Below are 24,838 nucleotides of genomic sequence, written 5' to 3' on the forward strand. Positions count from 1 at the left end.
TTTGGGTGTTTAGTGGAAGGAGACTTTCACTTCTTTCCCCTTTGTCCTGTATCACAAACTCCAGTCTGGGCATGACTTGAGTCAGTCAGAGATGGATTTAAGGTAGTGCAACCTATTCTGCACTGGGCACTGAGTGTAGGGGGTGCTGCAGGGCATCACAACTATGACATAGTGAACGGAGAAGGTGAGAGATGGGGGTATGCTGAATTTTGGCCTCGTACAGGGCGCTACTGAAATTTGAAATACCAAAGTCCATTCCCGCCTCAGCACCAGAGCCTCACTAGGATACTTGGCCACTGACCCACAGGGTTCAAAATGATTTTTTTCCATCTCAACCTAAATTGGTTATAGGGCTTGAAGCGGGTTACCTTTCCCTCAGTAAGCCACGGCTGATTCCTGTTGGGTGATGTTGGAAGTTTCATATACTCTATCAGAAATGGCACTGGGCAGGATCAGTATAGAAGTAGCCCCCCCCCCCGGGGAGGGGGCTTGGGGTGGAGGATTAACTATGAGACACCCTGAGTTTGGGTTGGGGCCTCTGCCTGGCTGGAATCTCTCAGTCACCCAGTGAGACCCTGGATGCTTGGTTTGTGCCAGGGTTCAGCACTGGGCACCTTCCGGGGAGTGGGTTTGGTGCTTCTCCACCCAAACAGAGTGCCATTTCATCAATGCCAGCCAGTGGAATGAGGAATTGGCTCCTCGCCCTACTGCCATGCCAACCCTACCTTTCCACTTTCTTGGTTATTTTCACCACTTTGGCCACACACTGCACCTGCCTGGGCAAGCCAAACCTGCTGAAATTTCCTCTTCTACATAGTTATCAAAGCTCCAGGAATCCTGTCTTCTTTTGTATCTGGCTATTCTAGATACAACACCCACTATTCATGCATGTTGCTGAACCTAGGAAAACATATAGCATCCTCTGCTAAAGCAATGGGACTTCATTGGTGCTTAAAAAGGTAAAGGTACCCCTGACCGTTAGGTCCAGTCATGGAGACTCTGGGGTTGCAGCGCTCATCTCACTTTACTGGCTGAGGGAACTGGTGTTTGTCTGCAGACAGCTTCCGGGTCATGTGGCCAGCATGACTAAGCTGCTTCTGGCGAACCAGAGCAGCGCACGGAAGCGCCGTTTACCTTCCCGCTGGAGTGGTACCTATTTATCTACTTGCACTTGACGTACTTTTGAACTGCTAGGTTGGCAGGAGCAGGGACCGAGCAACGGGAGCTGACCCCATTGTGGAGTTTCAAACCTCTGACCTTCTGATTGGCAAGCCCTAGGCTCTGTGGTTAGGCCACAGCGCCACCTGCATCCCTCATTGGTGCTTAAGTAGTACTTAAATTTGTTGGGCTGCAAACAATTAAAGAATATCTTTTTTAAAGCAGTGTTGAGGCGTGTTTTTCTGTTCTTGCACATACTTGATATGCTATGTTATACGCAGTAACCTAAGTGCAATGTATATATGTGGCAGAAATATTCATAAGAGGGGGGAAAGCTGGTTAAAGAAAGAAACATTTCCATGACTGAAATTTCTGACAATCTCAATCTTTGTTCATTTAACTATAAAAAATAGATTGGAGCTGTGAACTGAGCTGCAAATATCACTTACTATTGTTGTTTTTTAATCTTCAGGCTGAATGTGTTATGAGCTTGACTGAAGTTTGAAACTTAATTACTTGGTTTTAGATAAAATCCTGTTTGTGTTGCATGATTTGTTACCTGAGCCTTGTATTATAGCTCCAGTCATTTGACTGGAGAGCAAACATGTCTTAAGCTGTCACATAAAGCAACTAAACAACTGAAAATTAGTGTCAGGTCTCCCCACCTCGCAAACAACCAGTACTTTCTATCTTTTGCTGAAATGAATTATCACAAAAACAAAATAAAAGAATAGTGGAAATACTATCTTTTTTATTTTAAGGAATCAGACTGCAATCTATGCACACTTACTTGGCATTGAAAATGTAGTGCATCTCAGTCTTCTGAGTAGAAGCATAGAATCACACTGTTAATAAGTCTGCAATAACTGACATTCTATTTGTATCAGAAGCAGAGGAAAAGAGAGATAGTAATAGTGTAGGAAAGAGAGTTGTTGAAATAGGCAATGGCCTTTAATTAGTATCCATTGTACTGAGAAGAAAAAGTGACTGAGGGGAGTATCAGGGGCATTAGGGAGCTTCCCACAGCTGTGAGTTTCATTCCAGTTTCCCTTTCCTTCCTTGCTTCTGTTGGTAACATGCAATGGCTGATAATCTTAAGTAAAGGAACCTATTTAATAAACCTAATAATCGATGTGTCTGTCTTCCTTGGAATAAGACAAAAAAACTAGTTTGCAGCAATTGCAAGTATATGTCAGAATAAAATCAAAAAAGAAGGGAGGAAGCTGTATGCTTCAGGACCTCTCACAAGCATACTCTCAGAGAAAAGCAAATTGGGATTTCCTCTCAATGCAAATAGCAGCTTGGGAGGAGTGATTTTTATCAGGAACCAGGTAGGTGAGGAAAGGGTTAAATTGTCCCTTTCTCCCTGTTGCCATCCCAATAATTATCAGGCAACCCCCACCCGCTTAGCTGATGCTAGCAATTACATTTTTAAAAGTCTCTTTCACATTAATGCGAAGAGACAACATTTAAAGTCATGTCAAGTTGGGCTCTCACAAGACAATTAAGGAGTAAAACATCTACTACTGCGTAGTCTGAATCCTGTTATTTTCAGCCAATGTTTGCCCATCAACACTTCCTTTTCCCTAATGAGTCTGGAGGACTTAACAATATGCAGAGATATTACAATGGCTCCTCCTATCAACCAAACACATTAGGGAACAGTGAGAATTTCTATGAGAAAAGAAGGATCTAAACTTTCTAAATAAATACATTCACATTATTACCTTCCTGCTTGTGAAAATTTTGTTACTTCTCAGCACAGATGTTAGCTATTCTACATGAAAAGGACACAGGAGACTCCAAATATCCTTAAAGCTGATATTTTCCTTATAGTTGTAATGGTTCAAATGTGGGTACGTGGGATTTTCCCATCATGACAATATATTGTGATAAAAAAAATGTGGAATTCTCCAGAGCTGTCCTACCCATGATTAAGAATGGTGAGGAGAAGGTGGTTGTGTGTTTATCATTGGACTCTAATGAGAGAGGTCCACTCACCCTCTCTGATGGGCACCATTGCGGGCTGGCATTCCCACATGCTCCGGGATCTGAGGTGGGAAGTCCCAGGGACTGTTTCTAGGCATCTCCGGTGTATTACACAGATATGTTGCTTGCTCTGCAGCCACTTTTTGTTGGGTCTCCTACCCTCCCACCCTTTATACATTGCTGCTGCATGTTGTTCTGCCCGACCTTGTTATGGCATAGCCGGTCCTCAAGGACCTCCTCTCCCACATGAACAACCCAGTACTTGTCCCTGTCATTCATTGACTTTGATCTTGCAAACCCATAAATCAATCCTCAGTCTTGGCAATCAGCCCAGATTGACCTCATGTACTGATCACATAAGGCTACATCACTGCCTTATCTCCATAGTCTAAAAACAAGTTCCTATGTGATTACCTACTACATAAAATTAGCCCTTTAAAGGATGCTACCTCAGAGCTCTAAATATGGCAATGACTCTCACAGTTTTGCGCCTAATATACAGGGACTGCATAAAGGCTCAAAGAGAGAATTTGTTGAAATGCCACTCCCCCTCACAACATCTCTTGTGCAATTGCCAATAAAGGAGTAAGACCTGTTTAATGCAGGTCAACTTGCTTCTAGGTTGATATGCACAGGTTTTTCCTGTAAAGTGCTCTTATGTGTACAATTTCAGTCACTGTCACCTAAAAGCTCTTTGTACTTGGTTATGTTGAGTCTGCTATTATACAGGACATTTTCATTTTTTTTCTTGGTTATTGAATTGTCCCACTAGGTTATGACTCCACCTTGAATATTGTGGTGGCTGTGTATAAGCCAGCAGTTTATAAGGCTACTGGCAAATACATTACACTTATCACAGCCATCTCTAATGGTCTGTATTTAGTAGTTGCTGCAAATTAGTTATTGCATGTTAACAGGGCAGGTTAGGTCAACTTCATCATCAATGGAAAACTGTACCACTTACCAAAGACAATTTTGTGGCAAACTTTTACCAGTGACTCATCATAGTGAAAATGCATACCCTTTGGAATAGACTCAATGGGAACAAACCCAGAATCAGCAATTCGAAGTCTGTAGCTTTTGTCATGTGTTTTAGCCAGAACAGGAAGTCTCCCCACGTCCTGGACTTGAAAGCCCCTTATATGCAGTACCTACATCTTGTCTCGCTTTTGCTTCAATGTATTAGCTCACATCTAACTCATCACTGCCTCCCGGCAATAGTTCAGCACCTGAACTGCCTCTCCTGATTCAGAAGGAACAAGGAAATAGAGCTGGGTGTCATCATGCAGCCTACTGATGGCACCTGATGGCACAACATAAAGGGTATAAGAACCAGCCAGGACATGTTTATTAAATGATTAATACCTTATTACAGCAGAAATCACACCCCACCCCTTCTCTCTGAAGCATGTTGATGCCTCTGACATTGAAAATCTATGTTGTCAATATGAAATGTTAATTTCAGACGGCTTCAGCTATTGTCCATTATATCTTCTGGGATATATATATTCTACCTTGGCTCTCCGCATAAGAAAATTGGGTTTTATTTTCTCCCCTGTCTTCTGAAACATCTCTCCTCCTTGCCCTACTTCACCTTAATTGTATATTAAAAAAAAGAAGATTTATTGATATGAAAAGAATAATGTTAGGGTTGGAAGCATAGTTCAACCCCCACACCCCTAAACCAGACCAATACAGGAGATTGTGTGCAAATCTGGGCCACTTGGAAGTAGAGCTTCTCTTCTTTCTGCCATGTGGGTAGCATGTTTGCCTGTGACGGCAGCTGATTATTTGTTCTTTTTCCCTGACACTGAACTAAAGAGAGCATTGTGGGAAAACCGCCACGACACATGACACAGTGCAAAGGAGGATCACAGCATGAGGCAGCATCAAGGGGCTTACTTGGCCTTGATGCACTCTTGCACAGCATGGGGGCTCCAGAGATGAGTGTCTCTTCCAAATGAAGCAGTAGTGCAATTCGCACAACTCCCAAGAGAGCACACGGTGACAAGGCTTTCAAAGCCATCATGTAAACAGGCCGGGGGTAGGGGGGAGGGGGAGGGGAGGGGAGGGGGAAGAGAGAAAGAGTGACAACCCCAGAGCCAAGCACAAAAGGGGATAGTTCAAAAGAGGTTCACTTAAAAGCAGGGGGGGGGGGGGAAATAATAATGTAAATAGAAGTTCTCGCCAGCAATGGGACCAGTTAATATATTAACCAATTTCACAACTGGGCAGAAAATAAATCCAGCGGCATCCTGGGAAAGGAACGCGTCCAAACAATTTATGTTTTTGAGAGACTCAGGCTGGCCTGCTACTTCATATTGTTCTGTGATGCATAGATGTCGCTCTGAAATTGTCTTCCCAATATCCTTGCTTCCCCTTGCAAACCTGCACTAAAAACAGAAGAATAAAGAAGCTATCTAAATGTTCCTTGGTGTTTTCTCTTTAAGCAGGAGATCTTCCTGAAGCCTCTCTGCCTTGTTACTCCTGCTTATCATAATGCACTGCTTTTCTGCACCAGATTTACATTTCAAAAAATAATAATACTGTACTGCTGTGTAAATATTAATTATTAATCTTTCATCAGTCCCTTCCATTGAAACATTCTTTTTCTTTTTCTTTTTAAATCCATTCTGATGATCATGTAGCAAGGCAAGCTTATTCACTACATTTCCCAGTCTTCCACTACACAAGCCTTTCTTTATTATCCATTCCATCCTTTCAGTCCAACTTTAAAAATCCATCAGATTGTGTTGCTCCTTTGGCCTATTGTCCTGTTAAGGCTGTATTTTTGGGCTAGGGACCATTCCAGACATGTTGCTGTGGTTTTTTAATTGGGGGTTCGAGATGATTTGTGCTCATGGCGTCAGGGTGGTTATTTCAATACTGTTTGCACCTGCAAATATTTTGAAGTGGGTGTATTGCTTTGTTTCCAATCAGTAAGAGACGGTTTTTGGGTAGCACGACCGGTGCAGCCACAGGGGGCACCACAACAATGAGAGGCGGGGTATGTCTGTGGAACATTCTATCTGTGGGACAAGCTATTGTACTACCAACCTTACTATATGCTTGTGAAACATGGACCACTTATAAACGCCATTGCCAACTCCTCAAAAGATGCCATCAATGGTGTCTCCGAAAAATTTTACACATCACTTGGGAAGACAGGCAAACTAATATCAGTGTACTGGAAGAAACAAAGATCACCAGTGTTGAAGCAATGATTCTTCAACATCAACTTCGTTGGACTGGTCATGTTGTGCAGATGCCTGATGATCATCTTCCAAAGCAACTACTCTATTCCAAACTTAAAAATAGAAAGTGTAATGCTGGTGGTCAACAAACGAGGTTTAAAGACTGTCTCAAGGCAAATCTAAAAAAAGTAGTATAAACAACTGGGAAACACTAGCCTGCGAGCGCTCCAGTTGGAGAACAGCCTTTACCAAAGGTGTCATGGGCTTTGAAGACACTCAAAATCAGGATGCAAGGGAGAAACGTGCTAAGAGGAAAGAACGCTTGGCAATTCCACACTGTGATCAACTCCCACCTGGAAACCAATGTCCCCACTGTGGAAAGACATGTGGATCCAGGATTGGCCTCCACAGTCACTTACGGACTCATTGTTAAAACCGTGTTTATGGAAGACAATCTTACTTGGCTACGAGTGATTGCCAAAGAAGAATGTCTGTGTGCTGAATTTTAGGGCTAAAATTTGAGAGTGCAAAGTCCACCACTGAATCAGTGCATATGTCTCATTGGTTCCTGCTGAAATTCAGCAACTTTTTATGCCACAAATACTTGATGTGGGGAGCAGGGGTTGTCCTACATTTGTTGCAATATAGTGCAAGAGTGTCCTGCCAGACACTGGGGGAAACAGAGCATAATAACCCACTAAAGCAGAATGATGTGTGGATGATCATATATAAACCCAGCACTGATGAGCTATGATACGCTGCAGAATACATTTGCACAAAAAGCAAACAAAAAACTCCAGTGTGGAGAAGCCTTGGATCATGATGTCTGTGACAAGCCTTGAAACATAAGAAGAGCCTGTGAGATCAGGCCAATGGCCCATCTTGTCCAGCATCCTGTTCTCACAGTAGCCAACCAGGTGCCTGTGGGATCTAAGCTGAAGAGCCCAGTCTTACAGCAATGAGTCTTAAGAAAAACAAAAATGTCACCTTTGGTTACCAATAAAATGAGAGTACATCTCTCATTACAGCTGAGTGCTATATTTTTATGATATCTTTATTATATGGTATCTTTATTTAGAACCAGTGCTTTTCCCCCTTTTTCTAAAAAAAATGGTTTAGGGGTACTCTCATTTTCCTACTCATATTGAAATACTGCCCCTCAATGAGGCCAAATTTAGATTCACAAAATGTTCAGGGGTATGCGTCCCCCTGCGTCCCCCCCCCCCAGAAAAAAGGACTGTTTAGAAACAAAAGAAGCAACATGACTACAATTTGATAGAAAAACAATTACAAAAGAAAGAAAGAAAGAAAGAAAGAAAGAAAGAAAGAAAGAAAGAAAGAAAGAGAAAGATTAGAAGTTCTTGTTATGAGTTATGGAGGAGTTTGTAAGCACTAGCATGATACATACATATATATGTATGAGTTATAGAAGATTTAGTAAAGACTAGCAGGATACACATATATACATCACCTACTAAACAATCTGTGCAGGACCAGAATTCAGACAACTTGTGCAGACTACAGACTGAACAAAGAATAATAATATAGCATTGGTATAACCCATGCACTATGTTTTAAAATAATGGTCTGCTAAGATGGGTTGGGAAAAATTACCTCTTCAGAAGACGTATGTCTGGGGAGCATGGTATCATTTTAAAGGGCAGAGACATCGATTAGGAGAAACCACATTTGCATTGCTCTTTTTATCTTTCCATCCACATGGCACTGGCTTAAGAAACAAACTTCTACCATTTCTCTTTCACAGTTACTTTAAAATGTATTCAGTTTTGTGTGTGGAAGTTGGAACTGTTCTGAGTATTGTATTTAATCAACAGTGAATTGGGATCAATACATTATCACTTACATGAAATCAGATAAAGCAGAAAGGCCAGCATAAACTACTGGGTATTTACTTTCTTTGCCACTTGTCCTGTAGTACTTTGCTTTAAAATAATTTTTTACTTCCACATTCTGAGATGCCTCAGATTTCAATAGAGAATGGGGAAACAGAACTATCTTCCCTTACCCTGCTGGTCAGTCACTCCACAGTGAGGATGAATTCACACATGCACATCCATTGCAGTGGCAGACTTTGGGATTTCAAATTTCAGTGGTGCCCTGTGCGATTCCAAAATTTGTCCCCCCCACCTATTGCTTTCCATTCTACATCATGTGATGCCCCCTGCAATGTCTCTGAAACTCTGTTCCCAGTGTTACTGAACCAGTTGTGGTTCCTTAAATCTTCCTCTGTCCATTGCTGGACAATGGCAATAGGTCAGAGGAAGGGTGGAGGAAGGAAGGAAGGAAGGAAGGAAGGAAGGAAGGAAGGAAGGAAGGAAGGAAGGAAGGAAGGAAAATAATGTTGACATAGAAATTAGAGTTTGCCTTTTTTCCATTTGTTGGAAGTTTTAGTCTTTAAAAAATGCACACCAAGACACCCCTCCATATGTTCAATGGCTGAAATGATGGCAGAAATATCTTTTTCTACATTGAAAGATTATTGTGGCCTCCCATTCCTGAGCAGGTACAGGTTTGTGACAGATGATGAATGCTGACTGGGATGAACCTTCCTTCAGCTTTCACCTCTGCTTTTCCGTCATACAATCAGAGTGGGCAGTAGAGGCTCTAGTCATTTCCAGGCTGTTGAGCATCATATAGCCAGAGTGCGGCTGAGCACATGAATAAAAGTAGCGTCAGCAGACACACAGCTAAGGTAACATCTACAAGCGCTCTCTTTCCACTTGCTGGAGGGCACAAAGTGATCATGCAGAGCTGATCTTGCTTAAGGGCATAAGCTGGGGTCATGAACAAATTTCTGCCCACAGCACAGCAACGAATATATATATATATATATATATATGAACCATAGTAAGCACTTCACTCCTTATTCCAAAATCACTGAGTGAGCCACAAATGTTGGACTAGACAGATAATTATTTTCTACATTGGTTAGCAATTCCTATGTTCAGCTCTTCTTGAGTAATGCTAACTTAAACTAATTGAACACCAAGGCATTGACTTATTTCATGGAACTCTACAATTCTATGAGTTGGAAGGAACTCCGAGGGTCATCTAGTTCAACCCTGTGCAATGCATCCATGACACTAAAGCATCCATGGCAGATGGCCATCCAATCTCTGCTTAGAAACCTCCATGCAAGGAGAGTCCACCAGCTTCCGGGGGAGTCTGTTCCACCATCAAGCAGCTCCTACCATCAGAAAGTTCTTCCTGATATTTAGTCAGAATCTCCCATCTAACTTGAATCAATTGGGTCAGATCCTACCCTTCGGAGCCAGAGAAAACAAGCTTGCTCCATCCTCCATGTGGCCACTCTTTAGATATTTGAAGATGGATATCATATATCTGTCTCCTATTTTCCAGGCTAAACACACCCAGCTCCTTCAACTGTTCCTCATAAGAATTGGTTTCCAGACTCTTGATCATCCTGGTTGCCCTCGTCTGCACACATTCCACCTTTAGAGCAGTACTATTCTTTCCCTTGCTCAGGACACTATACTTCTGTTGATGTAGCTTAGGATAGCATAAGCTCTCTCTCCCTCCCCCCCATTGCATCATGCTGTTGACTCATGTTAAGCTTGTGGTCTACAAAGACCCCTGGATTCTGGGTGTACTACCATTTTGGCGTCATCTGCAAATTAAGTGGATTTATAGTATTCTGGCTGACCAGCATAGAGAAAATGACAAGTGTTTGTTTGTTTAATCACTGTATGACCCCTGAATGTAAGTGGAGAAAAAAGAGGCCCTTGCTAAGGAGAGATATTGATGGACAATATTTGTGCCACGTGCAAATGAGAACTCTGGATTTTGGTTAGAAAAGGAAGGCATAGTGTTCCGCATATCCTTCTTCCTTTTGTACAGTGCTTTTATTTCTATGACTTCATAGGGATGAAGAAATCTGTCAATTTTGATTTCTTTCAGTTTCTCCTCCCCCCCAGCTTCATTTCACATCATTTCCAGATCGATTTGTGGATTTGTCTATGAATTTGTATGAAATTTCCCCTGTTACATGCTGTTTTTCCTAATGTAGCTTTGTACATTGCCTTCACAAGTATGTGTTTTGTGTGCATGCTGTTTGGTTAGAGAACTGCATCCGTAACACTTGGAGAAGTGCAAATTCAAAGTATCATTGTGTGTTTGGGTTTGCTTATTGGTTCAGAAGGGGCAAATTAGGTAGGTTAGCATGAACTCCACCTCTCTGGTCTCACCCCCCGTATACCATTTAAACAAACCTCACTTCATAAGCATTCAGAGTAACCTGATGGGTTGTGCTGTCATTACATCTTGTTTGGCCTTAATGATCCCTTTTATATCTGGGCCTTCCTTATCATCCCTTTGCTTCATACATTTGTGTCTGAATGTTATTAAAACAATAAAGAAGGCAGAACTACTAAAGTTATACGCAAGATATCATTTTGCATTTGATTACTGTAATTTTGAGCATATGGCTTATATTTACTTGTAATATTCTGTACAATAATCCCAGCTGCCCTCTTTGGAAGGATTTTTTTATTCTTGACGACAACATGCACAAGAACAAAGATTTTGATTGCAGTTTTACCATTAAAGTAATACGTTTCAATTGACTAAGCAAGCTAGTAACAATTTAGATAAAAGGATGCAATATAACAATTAATGAGCTATACACAAATTCCTCCTTGTTCCTTAACTCTTCAGAGTGTGCAGATGAGTGAATTCTCCCATCCTTCTCTCCCTGTCTCTTCAGTTTGGAGGGTTACTCATATCTGCTCCCAAATTTTGCTTTTAATAAAATGCAGGAGATTTCTCACATATCAGTGAGGGTGGTTCTCCTCCATTCTATGTATAAGCATAGTGCTCCACATTTCTCATTGTGTCTGATAAACTTGCATGTCTAAGCACAAACTGGTTGTGAGACTGGGAAGAATGAGCCACATCATTCCTTCCCCCTACTCACTCCCAGTTCTTCATCTTCTCTACCAATGTGTGGATGTTGTCAGTGTACATTATGGAAATGAGAGGTCTGCACATGCTTCAGCTTTCTCTCAAGATACGGTTTTATTTTCTTTGGGAACTCAAGCAACTTGCACAGTATGTTGGAAGTATGTAAAGTGGATACTCAAATGTTGAAACTCTTATTCTGAATAGGGCCTATGATAGGACTCCTGAACCAACAGTTCATATCTCTGTGCACTCATGGTGCTGGGGAGATAGTGCCACCCTGAGGCAGAACACGCAGGTGGCGCTGTGGGTTAAACCACAGAGCCTAGGACTTGCCAATCAGAAGGTTGGCAGTTCGAATCCCCGTGACGGGGTGAGCTCCCATTGCTTGGTCCCTGCTCCTGCCAACCTAGCAGTTCGAAAGCACGTCAAAGTGCAAGTAGATAAATAGGTACCGCTCCAGCGGGAAGGTAAACGGCATTTCCGTGCGCTGCTCTGGCTCGTCAGAAGTGGCTTAGTCATGCTGGCCACATGACCCAGAAGCTGTATGCTGGCTCCCTCGACCAATAAAGCGAGAAGAGCGCCGCAACCCCAGAGTCGGCCACGACTGGACCTAAGGGTCAGGGGAGCCAGAACACACATTGCTAGAACACTGTGATCATTTGAAAGAAATGTTCTTTTTACATGCTCAGCACAACATGCAAGTTGCCCTTTCTGTGACTGCCCCAGTGTTTTATTTCTAGTGCAAGCGCTACCTCAATATGCAAGCTATGCAAAGTATTGTTTGACCCTCATTGTCATCTTCACTGAGTCTTAGGCAAAGTTAGACTGGCTCCTCCTGCTCAACTGGGATCCATTCAAAGTCATGAAACGGGTCCTCAGTGCCCTTTGCACAGCAGTGAATGCATATATTTCAGTGCTATATAATGGGGTCTGCTCCCTAGGTACTTGGCAAAGTATAGTTCCTGTTTGCCCAAGCTTTGTGCATGGATACGTAGTTTCGAAGCTTAGGGTTAGTCTCCTAGCACAATACCACACAAAAAAGTGGAACAATCTTCAAAAAAGCTCAAGATGCATTAGCGAAGGTCAGAACGGAGTTTCAAGGGGGCTCATTTCTTAACTTGCCCACTAAGTAGCAACGAATTAATTCATTAATCCTTCTAGACACTTGCATGACTCATCACCAAATCCCTGAGAGCCTCACAATGATTGATTTTATTTTCACAAGACTTCTGTGAGAGAAAGAGGTGTGATCTCCATTTTTATGTCTGAAGGAATTGAAGTGCAGTGTAGGTTTAGTGTTTTGCCTTTGGCCACAAAGTCAAATTTACCCAAGATGTATGCCAGGTTTTTTTGAATTATTGGCCCATGGGCAATAGCCAAGACATCCCAACTTTTTGTGAGCTCTGCTTCCCCCTCCCCCCACCAAGTCCAGGCTCTTTGGTTCCTTTCCTCAGTTTTCAAAAACTGTACAGTCACAAACCCTTTGAGGAACTGCACATGGAAGGCAAGTTCCCACAAAGTGGCATCAGATCACATACTTCCACAGAGGTTTTCTGATGAATCAGACACTGGTAACCCAGTGACAAATGCATACCTTCAATACTATCCTACAGTCAGGATCACACCTTTTCAGTGACCACATTGTAGTTGCTGTCCTGCATTTGATAAAATTCAACTGCTCTTCAGATGTGAAGTGGTAGAAAGAGATGATGGGGGGGGATTCTAAAGCCAATGAGGAAAGTCATTTCATCTATTTATAATTCTCATAAAGAGACTCACTTAAGAGGCTTGGCTGGAAATGTAGCCTCTGTTCCATCACAGCTTGTGATGGCAGAATGGTACAAGGAACAGAAAAAAGCTCACCCCAGCTCTCAGTACTTTAGAAAAGGGAAGGCATGCAATGATACTGAAATACGGCGCTACAATTTACATACTTTATGTGAAATCCTACTCTGTTTTTATATCTTTATAGTATACACAAAGGTCTGCTACCCAATCTATCTGGTGCTAGATCAGAGAAGTTACAGTTGATCAAAATCCACATTACTGCCTTAATAGCCACATTTCTCAAATGAACCAAAGGCAGCTTGGGATGGAGTTTGACCTACTTTCCTTTGGTAGAGGAAGCAATTTGCTGTGATGCAGTGGTGTGTGTCTGCATGTGTGCGAGAGAGAACACTCTGATGTGCGCATGGAGTGATCCCACCCACCAGCTGGCACATCTGTAAAGTGATGTGTGTGCACATTCATCCAAAGGAATGAGGATGCCGACTTGCATGCTGTATACACTGGCTGAAGCAAATACATAGCTTTGGGTCAGGCACTGTGTGTATATGAAAATGATAGGATTGAGATCTGCAAATGCTGTGGAGTTACTTATTTCAGTTACCCATTTGCTTAAAACATCTCATTTGAGACTTATTACAAAGGGATAGTGATTACATGAATGCATGCACTTGCAAAAAAGAGAGAGACTACGATATAAACAAATTCTAAGGCATGTAGCCAAGGAGAAACTCCTTAAGGTTAATATTTGTATTCTTTATTTACTTTGGAAATAGGATTTCAAGGTGGAAAAATATCCTACTCTGCATTCACTCCCCCTTCTTGGTGCATCAAAGTTAAAAATCAAATCAATACCATCTCAGTATTAGACGGTGGTGACAGCATGCGGACATCAGTGCTGTAATTAAAAAGCCATTCCGCTCACTTGGTAAAATGTAATTTTAGCTGTAGTCACTAGCTGTTTCCAAGCAATCTATTTACCCCCAAAATATCCTGAGGCTTGGACCGAAGAGTGTGAAATGATCGAGTTTTAGTTATCCTCATACATAACAAATTTCAATTATAACTCAGACTGTAAAAAATGTTGTAATAATATTACACTGAAGTCCCCCTGCTAACTGGCATCCATGATTGGGAAGGAGGAAGAAAATGTAACCATTATTCTTGCTCTACATAAGGCTTCTTCCATGTGCTTTCAGGGAAAAAAATGACTTCAACTGACTCAAAAGAGCAGCTATTGGTTGTACAGTTACGATGTTCATGCTAAAAAACCCACACCTTCTTCATGGCAAAAATATTTTCTATCATTGTCATTATCCAATGAGCTAGGGCTCTGTTGAAAACATTTATCCATTTTCGCTATTTGCAAAAATTAGAACTTTTGCCGTTGTAAAAGTCTCTTTTCTCAAAATGCTCCTTCGTGTTTATTTATAATTAGATTTGGTGACCCACAATGGAAATGGTTTAACATCAGTGTGTAATTGCACCATTACACATACGGCCTGCTCTCTTGGCTCATGTGACTAACACAGCATCATTTCCAACATGGAAGTCTTATCACATAATATTATTTATGAAGTTGGTGCCAGCAAGAGAGAGTTTGGCTGTGGCAGCCCTCATGTTGTGGTTGTGCCTTTCAGAGCAGCGGCTGTGGTGGAAAGTCTAACAGAAAAAACAGCGGAGGAGCTTTTTAAGAACAGTGGTACCTCTGGATGTGAACAGGATCCGTTCCGGAGCTCTGTTCGCATCTTGAAGCGAATGCAACCCGCGTCTGCGCATCTGCATGTGTGTGGGTCGTGATTCACCGCTTCCACGCATGGTATGACGTCATTTTGAGCGTCTGCGCATGTGCGAGCGGCAAAACCCAGAAGTAAGGCATTCCGTTACTTCCGGGTTGCCGCAGAGCATACCCTGAAAACGCTCAACCTAAAGCATATTCAACCCGAGGTATGACTGTACATAAGAATGTAACATCTCGTCCAGCATCCTGTTCTTGAGTGGCCAACAAGATGCCCACGGGAAGCCCACAAACAGGACCTGAGTTCAACAACACTCAACCTGCATGTGATTCCCAGCTACTAGTATTCAGAATCAGACAACTCCAACAGTGAAGGAAGAACATAACCATCATGGATAGTAGCCTCGTTCTCCATGACTATCTCTATTCCTCTTTTTAAGCCATCTCTACCTTTGTGGGAGCAGTGTTTGGCTATGCTCTTTGTAAAGAAGTGTTTTCTTTCTTGCTTGTCCTGAACCTTCCAACACTCAGCTTCATTGGATGTCCCTGAGTTGTAGTTGAGAGGGAGAAAAACCTATCTCTATTCACTTTCTCCACACTATTTGTCACTTTCCACACCCCTTACCTACCTGTGCTCTAAACTAAAAGCCCCATTATTTCCTCCCCCAGTTCAAGAGCCAGGATGAGTTACATATGATGGTTCCTGGCATGCTGTGAAAGCATTGAATGCTGCCATCTTGCTAAAACAAAGTACCTCTGGGTCTGCTTAGTGCCTGACATAGACAGTGACTGGAAACCTAAAGGACCATTTTGCCCTAAGAGGAGAAGAAAGAAGCCAGTCTGGTCAGCTGCCACCACCCAGGTCCCAGTGGTGGTGCTACCTCCTTTCCCCGGTTGCCTCACAGAAGCTTCTGAAGGACCATTCTGCCATGAGGAAAAGGGAGAAGAAGTTAAACAAAAACAGTTTCAATTCCATTGTAACAATTCTTTTTTGCATTGATGCTTGCTGTAACAACCTTCTGTAATCTGTAACAATATTTTCAGAGGACCACCTGAAAAGCAGGAATACCTTAAATAATGAAAAGAATTGAAACTTAGGTATCCAACGTTGAGCTCCATGACCGACAGGTGGGATATAAATGCAAACAATCAGTGAAAATGGTGCACATCTTAGGGCTGCAATGTGTCCTCTTCTTGCAGGACGTGTCCTCTTTTTCAGGGTTAAAAATTGAGACAAACTGCATTTATTTGCTTTGAATGGCCATCATAATGTCCTCTGTTTTGCTCTTCAAAATATGGCAACCCTAGACACCTTTGAATGAGACTTCAGAATGATAAAAAGAAAGTTTCAAAAATTCATTTGATGTGATAACTGCATTTGATATGTCAAAGTGCACCCAATGAAGGAAAAGTATTTTGGGGGCTTATAGGAGTTCTGATGTCCATGTGGACCTCCCAAGACTTTATTATTATTTTCTGTTTTGTGTCTCTAAAAAAGTGTGCATACAGACTGCATGCCCTGGTAGATGCCATGGGTTCATAAATGCAGAGAAATAATAGGAACAGGCCATTGGTTGTTGTGTAAAATCCAAGCCAAACATTCATTGACTGCAGTAGGCAAGGCAGGGTTGGCAAGGATCAGTTACTCATTCCACCCACCTCCATATACTGTTGGGGTTGGGAAGCAGCCAAGCCCCCTTCATGGGAGTCATTCAGCACTGAACCCAGTCATGGTACAAGCCAAGTATCCAGGATCTCACTGGGTGACTGTGATGAGGATCCCAGCCAGGCAGGGGCCTCATCCTAAGCTTAAAGCTTGCAATAGTCAACCCCCCCCCTCAGGACCCTTATGCAGCTCCCTTTATTATGTTGATCCTGCCCAATGCCATTTCTGCCGCCATACGTACAAATATTGCCAAATGCTTAACAGAAGCTAGCCATAATTTCACTGAGCTAAAATAACTCCCACCAAGGGCCAATTCAGGTTGAGGGGGTGGGGACACATTTCCAGCCCAGTCAAGCAGCAGCCCAAATATTTCAGTGAATGCTCTCAAGTCCAGGGTGGATGGGAAGCTCACAGGGTGATATGGCCCTGAACCCTTGAGGTTGAGGCTGTTTAAAGTCTTCAGCCTCTGCCCCATCTTATGCGATCTATGGGAACTGAGCCTTCCTCACTGGTCTCTGGGCCATCCATCACACATAGTGTGCCTGGAATGAGGCTTCTTTCATTTCAGTTAAGGAGGAAACATTCCTGGCATGTGCATATTGAAACAAAAGCAAGGCTCTGTGAAGCTGAAGAAATATGGCACACAATTTTTTAAAGCATTGTTATCAATCGAATAAGAAAGATATAAAAGGATTTTATTTTTGGAAGGTCTTGCTACAGAGTTGCAGAGGTGGCTATGAGGGTTGTATTTTAAATGTTGATTAGAACCCACCAGCAAAATGCAAGCCGTGAGTAAGATCTAATGGTGGCTAAAGGAGGCAGGTAGGGAATTGTCTTTTCTGGCACCCAGCAATAGCTCACTCCTCAGTGGCTTAACTTGTAGGAAGATGCTGAAGAGATGCAAGCTGTGAAGTGCTATGAATAAAGTAGCAAGTTGGTTACTGTCGGGTTCTCTGTAACTTTCCGCTTCTCCTATTTCTCAGTTTGTCCTACAGTTATGCAGATCTGCTGTGCGCGTTAATCTTTCGCTTGGCAGCGAGAAAATGTTTGGGATGCCCATTTGAGGATCAAGATGTGATGCTGTTGATTAAATTACAAATGACACATGGCATCAATTCTTATTAGAGATGCTCAAGGCAAGCAGTAGCGTAAGCAGATTCGCATGGCCTCTGTGAAACACTTTATCTTGCCCATTTCTCAAAATGCTCAACTCAGTAATTATAAGCCAAGATTTCAGGCTAAGCTCAGCTGAGTCGTGCAGTTAGCTGTCAATCAAGGCTGAATTTTTTTTGGCAGTGTCTATGTGATAGTTAGGGATCATGGCTTTTTCACCCTACCCCTCGCGCTAAACAATCACCGCCCATTCCAGGAGTTTACTGGGAAAAGAGCTGCGTAATCAATTCTCCTGCCCATCATTTCAGAATCAATAGCAGCAACTCTTTACAATGACATTGAATTTCCAGACTTTCAGAATGCTGAGGACCTTTTGGTGCAGCTATAAAAGGCACAGAGGGAGCCAAACATCTTCCAGGACCGTACCTTGAGCAAAAATGGGGCCTACACATGTGACTAATTTATACTAAGGTTACCAGATTTTTTTCAATAAATCCGGAGACACTTTTCAATTTCAATGGATTTTGTACGGGGACTGGTTTGTAAATCCGGGGACTGTCCCTGGGAAACGGGGATGTCTGGTAACCTTAATTTATACCATCTGCCATGTACCCTAACAGACACTATGTCACCTAAATGTCACCTAACATTGAGACTTTCAAGGCATTTTCAGACCTTTTCCTTGTGTCAAATGAATGCATGGAAGGGGGGTGGGATTGCGTTTCATGGCACCCATGTATTTTGTCCCTGCCCACTGCACATTAACAGAATTGTAGTGTTGGAAAGGACCCAAAGGATCATCAAACCCCTGAAATGCAGGAATCATTCAACTAAAGTTAAAGGAGAATTAAAAAAAGGGGGGGGGAGGATTAAGAACATTCCATCTAAAAAATCTGGAAAGGGGAAGGGCTTAAGCAGCAACAGGTGTGTGGCTGGGATGCACTGCTCACCCGAGCTCCATCCAGCTGAGCTACTTCAGCAGGCAGAGGTGGCATGGTTGGTGTGGTGAAAGCACACTGGTAAAGCCAATCCTGTTCTCCTGCTGATGCTTTTGCACTTTGCCAGCCTTGCTGCATCCCTCCTCCTCTCCATCCCAGTATGCTGTGGTGGCTCAGCTGGATGGAGGTCAGGTGAGCGATGTAGCCCCACAATGCGATCTGCTACCGTATGTGAGATTATACTATAGCCTGCAGGGATAATGGAGAGGGATCCATTTAGGTCTCCCTAGATCAAAAAAGGACAGTGTGCCTTTGCTATGTAGAGGTCTCCATCAAGACCTTGGACCTCATAGGTTCAAAGTGATAAACAGCCAGCTTCCAAGGCAGAGGCGGTTTTAGGCTTGTGCAGTCGGTGTAGCCACACTGCAGAGAGTGCCACGACAACTCACTGCACAGAGTGTGAGAGGCAGGGTGCATGCTGAATTTTAGGATAGCACGGGGTGCTGCTGAAATTTGAAAGCCCAAAGTCTATGACTGCTCCAAGGTTACAGACCAAATCCATACAGGAGAGCCACACGGGGAACATATAAATGGAACGTTTTTGCAGTGTGTTAAAACTTTTAATTGGTTTTTGTTGGCTAGCTATATACTGCCTGGGGTTGTTTTTAAAGCATTTGTTGTGTCTTTTACCATATTAGTTAGAAGTAAATATTTGCTTTCACTAGTGTGATCTAAATGATTCAATTTCCTGCCATCTGAAACGAGAAAGCAGCCTTCTCTTATCCATCAGGTGAGATGTTTGCGAGTCCAAGGGAAAATGGCACATGAAAGCATGTGCGCAGCGTGACGGAGGTCTTGGCAATTGGCACCTGAGTTCTTTTGATTTTTATGGGAGCATTTATGTTTCATTTCCAGTCTGTCAAAATACTACACAAAGTCAATTTGTTTATCAATAACAACCTGCCGAAGAAACCTACCTTTAAATAGGGCTGCAATAACTCAGATGAAGACATGACAGGCACATTTTGACAAAAAGTGATCCATCATATCTCTTAACAGATACGCAGTAATTAGGAACAGAGCAGGTATTCCAGCTTGCGTTCAGTTCAACACCCATTTAGAAAAGAACTAGTGCATATTAGGGAGACGGATGCCACCTACCTTTCTAAGCTTTATTAAACTGTAATTTTGGAGGCACAAGGACAGCTATTGACTCTTGGAGCAGGTTTCAAATAAGGCGAGTGTTACTAAACTGGCAGGCTCGTGGGATTGAGACAGAGCATTTCCCTTCCAGATCACTGGGTTGAAACAGGCTAACTGCACATTGTAACTTTTTAACTCCTGCTCGGTGGCCTTAGTAGTTTGACTGTTACAGTTCATTTACTAGAGAGCAGGTGTTTATTTCACACACGCACACAAGTGCAAACACAATATAAACTACTGCCGCAGCACCTGTCATGCTTCTAAGAAACTGTTTCGGGTCCCCTCCTCGGTTACCAGCTGCAGTTTCCAAACTGTTTGCAAAGGCAGCTCCATGTATAATGTATTGTCGCTATCTAACCTAGAAGTTAGGCTATCCTTGTCCATATAGGGGTGTTGGTGGACCACCAGCTGAAGCTGATGGAAGGTACTCTGTGCCACTGAGGCCACTTGAGCCTCAAGTGACAGTGAGGGATCTAGAAGTAACCCCAAGCTTTAGAGGGAGTGTAACTGTCAAGAGCAGGCTGCTGCTCACCCATCAGGTCTAGGGTACCACCAGTTAACAGTGCCTCAGCCTCATCTGGATTGAGCTTCAGCTTGTTGGCTCTCCACCAGTCCAGTACTAAGGTAAGACATCAGTCGAGTACATCCACTGCCACAACTGCAGCTGTAAAGGAGAGCTGAAACTGTGTGTCACCAGCATATTGCTGACAACATGCTCCAAAACTCCTGATGACCCAACTCAGTGGTTTCATGTAGATGTTAAACAACATGGTGATAAAATCAAACACTGTGGAACCCCATACCAAAGGTTCCACAGGGCCAAATGAAACTCCCCAAGCACCGTCTTCTGAAAGTGACCATCAAGTAGGATTAGAACCACTTGAAGGTGGTGCCACCCACCCTAACTCAGACAGCTGCTCTAGGAGTATACCATGGTTGATGGTATCAAAAGCCCTTGAGAGATCAAGGAGAATTAACAGGGACACATCGCCCCCTCCATCTCTCTCCTGACAGGGCTCATCACAAAGGGAAACCAAAGCAGTTTCCATGCCCAAACCGGGCCTAAATGGATTTAGAAAATAGGGTTCATTTAGGGAAGCCTGGATCTGGCCCATGACCACTTTCCCAAGAAGGGGGTATTAAAGACTGGATGGTAATTACTTTGATTTACGGAACCCAGGGAGGATTTCTTAAGGACTGGCCTTATCATTGCCTCCTTTAAGCAAGCAAGGACCACTTCCTCTAGCAAGGAGGCATTAATCACCTCCCTAGCCCAGCCAGCTATCTCCCCACAGCTAGTTTTTATCAGCCACAAGAGGCAGACTGGCAGATTCAAGTGATTTGCTTTGCAACAAGTCAGTGAGCTACCATCAGTACTTCCACCTCCTTTGGGCCAGACTAAAAGCCCTAAAAGGCCCTGTGGTACCCAGAAAAGCTTTGCTGGACGGCACAGTTATGATGCAATGGAGACAGCAAAGTATGCTTTCTTTGCTGCCTTCACTGCCCTTGAATAGGCTTGATAATGAGCATTCACCAGTGTTTGATTGGCATTTTCCTCCACTTGTATCCAAGCCATCTCCCAGCTTGTTTCCTTGCCCTGAGTTCTGGAGTATACCAAGTATTTGATGCAAGTAAATGTGTGTTGAGGACAATAGCCTTTTAACCTGATCCTAAACATAGTACATGGAAGTACATTCCATCAGGCAAAACAATCTGTGCTCTTCTCAGTTTGATAAATTGTTCACACTGAGGAACCCAGCCTGGATTAAAAGTTATATAGAAGCAGTCAGGCTCCTATTTCCTTTTCGCTATCTCATTTTGAAAAGCAATTGAAACTTAAAATATTCTCTTTCACACAGAAAAAAAATTGGGGTTTTAGTCCATTTTCTTTCAAAAGCAAAAAATGAAGCAATAGATTGCCTCCCTCTTATACTATGCAGCACTCTTAAAAGCCAACACAAAAACCTAAATGGTTACTTTCTGCCTGCTGAAGATGAGCACAATCCAGTCAAAATCCAGCATGATTAAGTCCCACTGGTCTCAAATGCAGAGTTAAGGCATATGCTTAACTTTCTGCCATTCAAATCAGTGAGAATAAAGCACTTACCTCAGACTGGATCTGTAAGAAAAACACTGGGGCCTAATTTGAATAGTAGAGTGCTTGGTATCTGGTGGGCGGGGCTTGTGTGTTTTGCTCCGGAATCAGTCCCTCCCTTCAGTGTGTTCCGTTAAGGATGCCAGTTAAGAGGGACCAACTGCCTCTTCTTGTTACTTGCCTCATGTTGTTGTATTTAGTTTCTCTCATTATGTTATTTTGCTACAGTATTATTATAGCTGAGTTTTTATTTACATGAGCCCCTTATTTTTCTCAAAGAAAAAGAAACTCTGCTGAAGAATGGTGGAATATCCTAAACTTTGGGTGAGCGAGTGGATATTCCCAGTTTGCCAAGAGGAGTGATTTTGTTAGTCACCCCACCACCTCCAAAACAGTATCATGCCCTACCTCTTTAGTGACTGTGTCCCCTTCTTCGAAGCAGTTTATCAGAAATGCTTGCAACACCCCAATGACACCCCAGTGGCTGAAACTTCCAAGCATGCTCCTTGCTGCTGAAAAATACATGGCTGCCAGAGAAAAGGAGACATTCCATAAACTGCATGTCACTATCAGCTATTGGTGGTCAGTGATTTGTTCTGAATCCAAAGGCTAAGCCAAACCTCATGCTGCTGTATGTCAGATGCAATTGGTCCAAAGTCAAAGTTTTACAGCTCAGACAGGGCACACTTTATCCTTCAGGCTGCTACTTAAGCTAGCCGTGACCCTGAGGAGAACCAGTCAACAAAACAGACAGACAAGAGGATGTGATTTGTATGCATCCCTGAGCCTGCCCAAATCACCTCTGACCCGCAGGTCAGGCTGCAAATGACAGTGGAGTGCATGCACCTGATCAGACGGCACAGTCTCATTAAAAAGCCTGGGAAGAAGGCAGCAGTTACACAGTGTTTACACACAGAGACCAAACGCAATCCAGCCAGGAAATGAGAAAGGAAGAGAGAGAGAGAGAGAGAGAGAGAGAGAGAGAGAGAGAGAGAGAGAGAGAGAGAAGGAAGGAAGGAAGGAAGGAAGGAAGGAAGGAAGGAAGGAAGGAAGGAAGGAAGGAAGGAAGGAAAAACAATATGATTCAATGGAAATACGTGAGCAACACATTATGAAATCCCAAGCCAATCCTGTACTTGCATATACCTGAACAGGATCCCTGCATTTCGATTGATGTATAAATTATGTAAGGCCAATTTATACATCCGGCAAATTCAACTGATAAGGCTTTTTCTGAACCTTAACATCACAAACTGCAGGGAGGGGTGAGTGAGTTGCCTGTCTGGATGCGCCGGGGGGGGGGGGGAGAAAGAACCTCACTCTGCATAATAAAATAGCATGTCAGAAGAAAGGTTTTAGATGAGGAGTGCCCAAACACGATTCCTCTACCTGCAGCCTGATGTGGAATAATCTAGGACAAATTTTTCCACTTCATTGTTGTGAATACAAGACAGGATTAAAAAAATGCTTTTTTATGGGTGGATTCCAATCTGTTGAAACTATACCTGCAATACAGGTTACACTCAGCCTCAAGATACACTAGTTTGAACCAGATCTCAGTCCTATATTGCTGTTGTGCTTTATGCTTCTCACGCAGCAGAAGGCAAATAATTTCACGTAAAAGGTTATGTTGCACATATATTTGATGATCTGAAGTTTGGGAGCTGCTTATCTGGCAAGATTATCTCTGTTTCTAGACAGTTTTAAGTTCATGAGAAGATCAGCCAAATCTCAGTCATATGCTCTGTGGTTGCTGGTGAAGATGTTACCACCAGTAGAAAATACAGACTTTGGCATGCTCACGTGTATACACACAATCCATGGCATGATTGTAAAATATCAGAAAGGACCCCTATAAAGAGCAGCCTCGGTAAAGGGGAGTTTGGTTTTTGTTATTGTCATCGTCATTTTATGGGACAAACATGTACAAAGACAGCATGTCTAGAGTTTGCCAAAGTTCAGTACCCTTTCAATTACGTTTTTTGTTAGAGTCAAATTAACAGCAAGACATGGGACTAGTTTATTAAGGTAGAAAATGGGTTGAGGTGACAGAATCACTCTCCCAGAGCAATGCCCAGCTATTTTAAGAATATTCCCACCACCCACAACACAGAGAAACAAATGTCTAGCTTTTGTAACACATCCACTCTAGCACAGCGCTGGAAAGTTTCTCTTTGCAATATAAATGTGCTTAACTTTGGCCACATTGCGACTAGTGTACCTAGCATGAGAGATTCACAGACGACAAGAAGAAAGTTTAAGAAAAACAGCAAATGTTAAAGAGGAGGCTCTAGTTTTGTGTGTGTCTTCGTGATCAAGGGAAGGAAGAATTTCTTTGTGTCAGTACAAAATGTTACTCTGTCCATGAAAGGAAGGAGACAGAAGGGTAGCTCTATGGAAAAGGCTGACAGCATCTGACCAACTCAGCAGGAGAAACACTGGTTATCTCTAATCAGCACCTTCTGTTACAAGAAACAGCTCTTAAATATATGCAAAGCCCTGGAGCCCTGTTCTCGGGGGGGGGGGGATATCTTAGTGATTAAAGAACTTTAAATAAATAAATAAGTGTCTGCCTAAACTTTCAAAGTTTCTGAACTTCTGCTGTGGAATTTATATATGCGTATATATAATAGCAAAATAAAACAACTCAAGCATAGGATATCTCCATCTAACATCACGTTCCTTAGTAGTTTCTGTGTTATTTGACTCCCTTTAATGCCGTCTGCAGTTACTTGGGACTCATCCAGACTTCCTTCCCCACCCCACCCCAGCTTTTCCCCAGGAAAACCTACGTTTTAGCGCTGAATCGGAACAAATGGGTTTTCTGTAGATTACCATGCCAGTTTATTGTTAAAGAGCAGATTTTCTGGGGGAGGGCAAAGGCAAAACATCTTGGACCTGTGCCTAGAAGGCATGGGGTAAATGGAAGTGTGGATGAACCCTTAGTTATGGATTTTAGAAGGGTACTATCTATCACACTGGGTTGCACTGGAAGCCCCAATCCCCGGTTCCTTTGTC

General features: G+C 42.7%; 1 long non-coding RNA gene across 1 annotated transcript; it reads right to left on the reverse strand.

The window, feature by feature from the left end:
- Nucleotides 1–17,295: 17,295 nt before the first annotated feature.
- Nucleotides 17,296–24,428, reverse strand: LOC309366239. The gene is made up of 3 exons (XR_014166602.1): nt 22,229–24,428; nt 20,258–20,389; nt 17,296–17,551 (listed from the first exon to the last, which is right to left on the reverse strand). It is a non-coding gene; the product is annotated as an uncharacterized lncRNA (long non-coding RNA).
- Between the last annotated feature and the right edge of the window lie 410 nt (nt 24,429–24,838).

Source organism: Podarcis melisellensis (assembly GCF_964234715.1).
Source record: "Podarcis melisellensis genome assembly, chromosome: 3".
Lineage (NCBI taxonomy): Eukaryota > Metazoa > Chordata > Lepidosauria > Squamata > Lacertidae > Podarcis > Podarcis melisellensis.